This window comes from Scylla paramamosain, chromosome 34 (assembly GCF_035594125.1).
Source record: "Scylla paramamosain isolate STU-SP2022 chromosome 34, ASM3559412v1, whole genome shotgun sequence".
Taxonomy (NCBI): Eukaryota; Metazoa; Arthropoda; class Malacostraca; order Decapoda; family Portunidae; genus Scylla; species Scylla paramamosain.
Genome location: NC_087184.1, coordinates 12,587,720 through 12,597,442, shown reverse-complemented (window position 1 = coordinate 12,597,442; position 9,723 = coordinate 12,587,720). Strand labels below are relative to the sequence as shown.

The following is a 9,723-nucleotide window of genomic DNA, read 5'->3' as shown; positions in this document are numbered from 1 at the left end:
TGTCCCCTTATTAGTGATCATGTGAAAAATTGTGTACCAGTAGCAGTGAAAGGATTAAAGAAATTAAAGAGACAAAGGAATGAGAGAAAGAATGACACACAACAGAAAAAAAAAAAAATCTAATGGATTAGGGAGGTTTCAAGATCTTTATGATCTTTATGATCTTTCTTTATGGAATGGCACTTAAGCAGAATTTTTCAATTGTTGCCCTAAACCAATGCCCCTCTTACATAAAACAAATAAATAAATAAATAAATAAATAAATAAATAAATAAATAAATAAAACTAAAGGAGAGAGAGAGAGAGAGAGAGAGAGAGAGAGAGAGAGAGAGAGAGAGAGAGAGAGAGAGAGAGAGAGAGAGAGAGAGAGAGAGAGAGAATGGGATGAAGGGAAAACGGGCCGAGTCAGCTGGGGTCAATCCAACCCCCAGTCTTGACAAGAAAGCGACGGGAGTGAGTGTGTTGTGGTATGTGTGTGTGTCTGTCTGTGTGCCTTCCTACCATGTACTGACAGGTATGTAGCGCTCCAATTTGGTTCAGGTAATAGGGAAAGATTACTTAAACTGCAAAAATGATGTGTGTTGTAGTATTTATTGTTATTTATGTTACTGTTATTATTGTTGTTTGCTTCCATATCTTTCCTGGTGACTTTCTCTTTCAGTCCTGTTTATAAAAGACGTGGTTTGCCTGACTGGTTGTTGTATTAATTAAAAACAAGTTGGAATATGTCAAGAAATGGCTTTACCTACAAATTAGCTGGATGTTGTATTCTGAAAATGTGTATGTGGGATTTTGTGTCAGCCAGCAAGCAATGTTTGGACGTGCCGGCAGTGGTTGGGGTGTCTTTAGTGTGCTGTATATGTTTGTTGTTACCGGTGAAGGAGTTGGTAATATTGGGGATACAGAGGTAAACTTGGCCTGCTAATCTCGAAACACTACTTTTCCTCAGCAAAATGTGGTGTGCCATTTTCTAATCGTGATGCACCTGGTGAAATGATCAGGAGTGAAATTAATCAATATTACCCATGATTTTGTGCAACAGGACCTTTTCAATACTTAACCTAACAGCCTTACCTACTCATCCTCATCTTTATCTTCATTTTAATTGAATTTAATGTCTTGTTTTCTATTATGGTGTTGGAGCCTCATGCAGTATTTTACTTAAGACAATCTCTTCATAAAGCATGAAGAAAGTTTACCTGGAAGATGGGTGTGTAATGGGGACTGAGCCTTGGTTAAGCCTTGACACAGTAGGCAACTTCTGTTTCCTTTAGCTTCACTTTCTCGTAAGGCCTGCTTGATGTGTTAGAGTTAGTGCCATCTTATTGAAGTGTTAGCCACATGGGGATCAATGAAACAGCCTTGCTGCCGGACCCTCTTGTACACTGAAAAATCTGCTGTGTTGGGTCTCCTATGACTCCCCAAGAAGAAAACAAAAAATGAAATATGCACACAGGCTGGCAATATCTATAATTAATAACTTTGCATACAAATATTGTGTAGAACAAAGTAATATAACTTATTTCCACTCATGTTAATATCACAAATGTATCTCGTCATCACCAGTGACAGAAGTTTGTCATCCCAACACAACATCCTGTGGCATAGGTGGCGGTGTTCTCATTGCTGCCAAGCCGGTCTATGTTCAGTGCAGGCCAGACCTTCACACAGAGATCATCTGGGCACAGTTGCAAGTCTTGAACTGCAGATGCCTTTCCACGTTATACAGACCACCTTCTACTAATACTGCCCACCTACACAGTCTTCAGCATTTTCCTTTATGCAAGCTGGCAGGGAAACATATTATGATCTCAGTGATTTCAACCTTCCTCACATCAACTGACTGCTGCTTCCCCACCGCACCCTCCCCATGCTGGTGCATCCAATGCCACTGTTCCCTACACAAACTAATGCCAATTAGACTGTATATTCATTGACATCATTGTGCTCAGCTAACACAAACACTCACACTGACATGCCCTTCTGGCCACGGAGGCTCTGCACAACCATCATGATATTACACACACTTAGTCTCTTCCACATAAACAACACACTTAACATAACAAATAGTCAGGTTTTGACCATTGCACTCTAATCAGTAATGCTGACCTCAGATCTTTGCTTCACTGAATCACTGCATTTTTGACAGGCAGGATTCAGCGTGCTCTACTTGATGATTTTTTATCTGATGCTGTTTCTGTTTCTCCAGGTGTCACTCAAGGCATTGTTCAAATTCCTCTCCTTTTCTTACTACAGTAAACTTTTAGTATATTGATCTGATTGGGGGGAAACCACTGACGATATAGGTGAAATTATAAAAACACAGTCATACTCTCCCCTCCCACAACAAACTTCGTTTGGTATACGAGTGGGAAGTTTGGTATACAAAAGTGAGCCTCAAACAATATAAATTTTGAAAACTCATGCATTGAATGTAAATTATATAGCATATACCTACTTTATTTTGGTATAAATAACAAATCTTATGGAAATATGTTTTTCCTGTGCTCAAGTAAACAAGATTACATTACAAACAAGCAAACAAACAAAATTGCATACATACTATGCATACATGTACACATACATACATATGAGCGCAACTACCACTTCAACTGCCACTGGGACACTAAGGCAGAGGTAGAGTGACTAAGTATGTGTGGGTGTGGTGTGTGCTCACCACCACCACCCACACACTCCCTCCCTCCCTTCCACCCTCACTCACTCCCCCATTGCCGCCACTGACTGCTGACTGAACATTCCGCCTCATTTACTGATTTTTGTTTGATAAATCAGATGGATGTTTGGTAGGCCATATTATTGTGTTTCATAAATGCAAAATTCATTATAACAGTATTCAGTGTAATGAAGGTTTACTGTATATATTAATGATCTTCCACTTTTAACACCTAATTCTTCTACCAGACTTTGCAGACGATAGTTTACTGTTTGGAGCAGTAAAGAGTTTGTCATAAGAATGAGGAAATACAGAAGCAGGCTGGGAATTCCAGACTTTACCAGGAAAAAGGGATGAATGATTGGGAATACTGGTTAACTCTTGCATTAGAGAGGTGGACAGAATAGGGATGAGAAAAAGTAGAGTCTTATCCAGCAAGGCCATGGTAGGAGGGGAGGCATTCAGTTGGCAAGATCAGAAAAGCAGTTAGTATGAAAATAGTAGTAGAAGGTAGCAAGTGATGCAACATTACAGCAATGTGAGAGAGGCTGAAGACTGTCAGCTAGAGGAGAGGAGTTGATAAGATGAAATGCTCTTGATTCCACCTTGACTAGAAGAGTGGCATGAGTGGAACCACTCCCATACGTACTGAATCTCCCCTTTAGTGTCAAAATGGTGCCCCTTCAGGAGCAGCTTCATCTCTGGGAAGAAGAGGAAGTTACAAGGGGCACATAGGCTCAATTTTTTATTGATGGCCTTTGATGTGAAGGCTGGGTCATCCAGGGCATGCTGACACACTCTTGATGGACTGATGCTGCTCCTCTGGGTGTCAGAAGCCTTGTTACAAACTTTGCTGCAGTGTAGTGCATGTTCCAGATCTTTATGGCACACCGGTGGTGACAGCAACATTCCTACACAAGTCATCAAACTGTGTCCACATTTTCAAGGAATTGTCTTGTGAGAGTTTGTCCTGAGCTCTTATCATTTTTCACTGATGTTGTGTCACTCTTGAGATGTACTTCCCACTGAAACACCACATGTGACTGTCATGTGGTACAGTGTGTGATGATGGTCACTCAGTCACTGACCAGATGCAAACACATTTTTTGAAGTAACACTGACATCTGCACACTTGGGTACTGTTGATGGAAGGCAGAAAGCACAAGCAGGGGTTGTGGCTACACCTGGCCATGTATTTGCAGGTTGTTCACTTGTCGCAGCTTGTCAGGCTGGGCTTCAGTGAGATGCGAGTGACCTTGCCTCATACTCAGATTCATTCTCACTGTACCCAGTGTGATGTCACCGTAAGTCTGGTGTATCAGTGTAGTGGCATTAAGGGAGTTAGCAGTGCATTGTGCATCAATTAATCCTTCTACCATAATATGCAACTCTTCACACCACTAAAAAGCAATGTATGAAACCTTTATAAGCATGTACAAGACAGGAGACAAAAAAAATCAAAGAAGGAGATAAAAAAGATCAAAGGAAGTAAAAAAAGATTTTGCAATTTCTAGTCAGTACAATATTTGGAGATGGCTGCAGGACAAGAAGAAATGACTCAAAATGATAATGGATAAAAAAAAAAAAAAAAATGTACCAAACAGCATTGACAGGATTAAGCTGTGTTGGGCATACCTGATATAACCTGTATGAGTTCCCAGTAATCAGCTTATCACCACTGGTGTAATGATAACAGGATGCGGCCCTTTGTGACGTGAAGAACATGTGTCTACAAGTGTGTCATTAGCGTGTCATCTGCCCCTTCTCAGCGCCTTATCTCTCCATTCCCTGCAGCCTTACATCACACAGGGCGGCAGGGAGGTAATAGTTTGTATGTGGCAGTGAAGAGGTGCTGAGGGTGAGCTTTCCTGTACCCTTCATTCATCCCCTTCACTGGTAACATCTGGGCCATTGCTTTATTTTGTATGCCCTTGTCTACAGGAGTCATGCATCTTCTTTGGTTGTTTTCCTAGAGTGAGGTTGGCGCTATGTACGAGTCTCCTCCAGTTGCTTCTTTGTTTCTATCCCTTGTGTCTTCTTCTGTGGCTCTCATCCTTTGCTGTTCTACCACAATTTCGCTCCTACATCTCACTCTCTGTCTTCTCAATCTCTCGGTTCCTGGTCCCTCACGTACCTTAATCCCACCCCACACCCCATTCTTTGTTCACCCTAATTCACATATTGGTTTGCACTAGCGGTCATAGAGAGCAGTACATGTTTGCTTTGTGCTGGTGGGTAGTGAAAGCATACATGACACCTGGTTATTAAAATGTATAGCAAGTTACATGACACTTCTCAAAATTTTATATAATCCTTATGGCTCAACATTTTGGGGACTTTAAGTGGATATTTTTTTTTTTCTGCTTTTTTCGTAGTGCTTAGCCAGAGCCCGTGAGAAAAAAATTAAAGTGAAAAATGAGATATGGGTATGGGTGATGTATGGGCAGGATTATGAGGAGCAGGAACTGAGTGGTGATGGTGGAAGAAATGGAGAAAATGAGTAGTGAGCAGAAATAGGAGTAAGGTAAAAATAAGGCAGTTTGTTGGCTGATAAATATTAACATGAGGAACATAAGGTTGAATTAAATAAGGTACATAAGGCTAAATCAAATAAGGTACATAAGGCTGAATTAGATAAGATACTTAAGACTGAATTAAACAAGCTGTATCTTTACGTTTCTTAATTCCTGATTGTATTTTTTTGGAAGCAGATCGGTGTGTGTACATTTATTCTTTTTTAGTCTATTTTAGGGTCAGTTTCCTTGCAATCCTCCAGCACTCTCCTTATTCTCCTGTTTGTCTTATGCTCCTCCACCTCCTCTTTCCTATGTCTGTTCTTCCTTCGCTCCACCTCCTCCTTCCTATGTCTGTTCCTTGTTCCCTCCACTTCCTCTTTCTCTGTCTATTCTTTCTTCCTTCTACCTCCTCCTTCCTATGTCTGTTCTTCCTTCCTTCTGCCTCCTCCTTCCTATGTCTGTTCTTCCTTCCCTCCAGCTCCTCCTTCCTCTTTCCGTCCTGTGTCAATGTTTATTTATTTATTTTTATGGTGCTTCCTTGTGATTAGTCTCCTTGATAAAAAAAAACAAGTGAAGTGTAAAGGAAACACAAGAAAGACTAATATGAAGCATTATAAGCAAATATTCTCTTTGTCCTTCCTTCCCATCACTTCTTTCTCTGTTCCTCGTTTTTATTTATTCGTTTATTAATTTCTTTTAGGGTGTTTCATTGTGGTTGGTCCTTGATATATAAAAAAAGCTGAATATAGGGGAACACAAGGGGGTCTTATCTATTTTTCTCTTCCTCCTTGTTTTTATTGGTTTATTTATTTATTTTTTTTAGGGTGTTTTCTTGTAGGTGGTTTCCCTGATGAGATAGATGAATAAAGAAAGGTTAAGCGTAGGAGAATGAAAGGGAGGCTGGTTCAATGCATGATATCAAAATATTCTCATTGTACATGCTCATAAATTGTGGGATGTGGGCGTGGAATCAGAAATGCATGTTTAACTGTGGCCGGTGAAATGAAACGAATGAATAAGTGTACGAATGTGAAAAGTTTTGTGAATTATTATCATGGGTTGGCTGTAAAATCTGATGTGTTAGTAAGCTGGTACTAATGAAATGAAAACCTACCTATGTATTTGACACACACACACACACACACACACACACACACACACACACACACACACACACACACACACACACACACACACACACACACACACACACACACACACACAAAGTAAGCTTGCATGCATTCAAATGTTAAAAAGTGAAAAAGTAATTAATTTGTTAGTTTTATTCATTTATTCAAGCACTAATACATATTTTTAATTTAAAGTAATACATACATCACTGAAAACTTGGCAACTCTGTAAGAGAAATTAACTTTAAACTTCCCTAATCACAAAAAAAGAAAAAAAAAAAAAAAAGGAGACTTAATGCATAATTTTACATGAAATATAAAATAAGTGTTGTGAAAGTCATTTAGAAGACAGATATCTTTTAAAACTCAGTTGATCTCCACAACAAATTAACTATACTTCAAATACTCAAAAAAAAAAAAAAAAGGAAGAGAAAAATTATCCGACCTTAATTTCTCAAAAAAAAAGGAAAATACAATAAACATTAAAAATAACCCACAAAAATGTTCAGGATACATACATACATACACACATACATACATACATACATACATACATACATACATACATACATACATACATACATACATACATACACATCCCAATCCCTTCCCGGTAATAATATCTCCACCACTCCACACACACAAACCTGTTGGAATATCATTATCCACCTTTTTTCCCTTGACTCCTTCCTGTTCCACTTTGTCCTTTCCATCCTTCCTTCCCTCCTTCCCCCCTCACAGTCCATAATGAGCAGGAAGAGCAGGAACAGGAGGAGGAGGAAGAGGAAGAGGAAGAGGAGGAGGAGGAGGAGGAGGAGGAGGAGGAGGAGGAGGAGGAGGAGGAGGAGGAGGAGGAGGAGGAGGGGATACCAAGCTAATTTGTATGAAGTATATGTGACCTAATTTGCATTGCTGATGGAAGTTACAGGCGACTTTTGGGAGTAAATGGTGCTTTGTAGAATACAGAGAAGGTTTGGAAGTGTGGCTGGTGACCGTGTGTATGAGAGAGAGAGAGAGAGAGAGAGAGAGAGAGAGAGAGAGAGAGAGAGAGAGAGAGAGAGAGAGAGAGAGAGAGAGTTGGATCTACCTCATTCATCTGTACAGGATTCAAGTCAAGTTTTTTTTTTCTTTTTTTTTTTGTTTATTTATTGACTTTTATCTGTTTTAGCTCTGTGTGTGTGTGTGTGTGAGTGTGTGTGTGTGTGTGTGTGTGTGTGTGTGTGTGTGTGTGTGTGTGTGTGTGTGTGTGTGTGTTTGTGTGTGTGTGATATCTATCCATGCAGTTCATAAGGTACCATATTTATTCATAATTGAAGAGAAGGAGTAGGAGGAGGAGGAGGAGGAGAAGAAATTTAACTGCACCATAGGAAGGAATAATAGTAATAGTAGAAGAAGGAAGAGAAGTAAAAATAGTAAATGTGAGGGAAAAAATAAAAAAAGTAAATTAACATAAGGGAAGAACTATGAGAGAGGAGAAAAATAAGAAATAAAAACAAAAGGAAGAAAAGACTAGTAGTAACAGTAGAAGGAAGAGGAGAAGTAGAAGTAGATATTAGAAAATAAAGAGCAGAAAGATATAAGGGAAGGACTATGATGAAAATCTGAAAGATAAGAAAAAAGACAAAGAGAAAAGAATAGGAAGGAGTGAAGTAAGTCTGATGAAAAATGGGGAGCAGTGAGTAGAAAGATAAAAGGGGAGGAATAAGGAAGGAAAGGAACAGAAGGAGAAAGAAAAAGAAAAAAAGGAAAAAGAAGTAGGAAGAGATTAAGTGAGCATAAGAAAAATGAGAGCCAGTGAACAGAAATAAGAAGAAGAGAATAAAAATAAAGAGAAATAAGAGGAGGAGGAGGAGGAAAAGCACAGAGAAAAAGAAAAATAAGTTGAAAAACAGGAATAGGAGGAGTAAGATAAAAAACGAAACAATTACACACTTTTTCTGAATATATATATGTTCCTAGTCTGGTTCCTTTGAAAAAAAAATAAAAATAAAAAAGTAAAGCTGGAAGAAACAGTAAAGAAGACAAAAAGAGGAGGCGACACTCGAAACACAGTAAACAAAATGCTCCCAGTCTTTTCGGTTGACTGCCACTGTTCCTCCCTGTCACCTATTGGAGTTTTTACCTGTGAAGTTGTAATGGAGGAGACATGACTGTGCGTGTGTGTGTGTGTGTGTGTGTGTGTGTGTGTGTGTGTGTGTGTGTGAAAGAGAGGAAACTGAGCTGTGTACTTTAAAAACTCACACATACACACACTCTCTCTCTCTCTCTCTCTCTCCTCTCTCTCTCTCTCTCTCTCTCTCTCTCTCCTCTCCTCTCGTCTCTCTCTCTCTCCTCTCTCTCTCTCTCTCTCTCTCTCTCCTCTCTCTCTCTCTCCTCTCTCTCTCCCTCTCTCTCTCTCTCTCTCACATACACACACATGGCCATAAAAGCGTTGCCGTTGCAGTAAGTGTCCAATCCCATCATGGTGAAAAAGAAATGGTAAAACTTTTATGTCTCTGTACAGGTTTCATATTCTCCTGTTCATATTTTTGTCTGGTGTTCCTTGCCGGTTAAAGGAAATGGACTCAACTCAACTGGCTGACTGGATGTGTCTTTGTATAGCTGACTGGAGGTACTGGAGTTTGCTTACTTGTTTTTTAAGTGGTGTGTGTGTGTGTGTGTGTGTGTGTGTGTGTGTGTGTGTGTGTGTGTGTGTATTTTTTTTGTTGACTGGCCGACTGGCTGGCTGACTAACTGGTTGACTGGCCGGCTGTGTGTTTGTTTTGCTGACTGGGTGACTGACTGCCTGACTGTGGGTTTGAGTGTTTTGTTTGACTGACTGACTGACTGACTGGCTGGCTGGCTGGCTGGCTGACTGACTGACTGAATGGCTGACTGGCTGGCTGGCTGGTTGGCTGGCTGACTGAATGGCTGACTGGCTGGGTGCATGTTTGTTTATCTGACTGGATATGTTTGAGTTTGTTTTCTTGTTTTACTGGTGTGTGTGTTTGTTTGGTGACTGGCTGACTGGCTGGGGGTGTTTGTTTAAATGACTGGCAGACTGAGTGGGTGTTTGTTTATCTGTTTGGGTGTTTCTTAGTTTGTTTATTAATTTTTAAACTGGTGGGTTTGTGTTTGTTTTGCTGATTGACTGACTGGGTTGGTAGGTAACTGGCTGGATGACCTGGATGTGTAACTGGGTGTCTGGGTGATTGGATGGTTGGCTTGTTAGGTAACTGGCTGACTTGTTGACTAGTTGCATTGGGTTGTTTGGTCAATTAGGTTGGGTTAGGTTAGACTAGACTGGCTGATGAGAGAAACTGACTGACTGAATGATGACTGGCCAACTGACTGACTGACTGACTGATGACTGGTTAACTGACTGACTGACTGACTGACTGAATGACTGATGACTGGCTAACTA

General features: G+C 40.1%; 1 protein-coding gene across 1 annotated transcript in view; it reads left to right on the top strand.

The window, feature by feature from the left end:
* Positions 1–438: 438 nt before the first annotated feature.
* The window catches only part of LOC135090196 (inositol polyphosphate-4-phosphatase type I A-like), a 171,834-nt gene continuing 162,549 nt past the window's right edge, over positions 439–9,723 (top strand). Inside the window, exon 1 of the mRNA XM_063986645.1 lies at positions 439–514. The gene's annotated coding sequence lies outside the window, so the exon portion shown is untranslated. The remainder of the gene's footprint in view (positions 515–9,723) is intronic.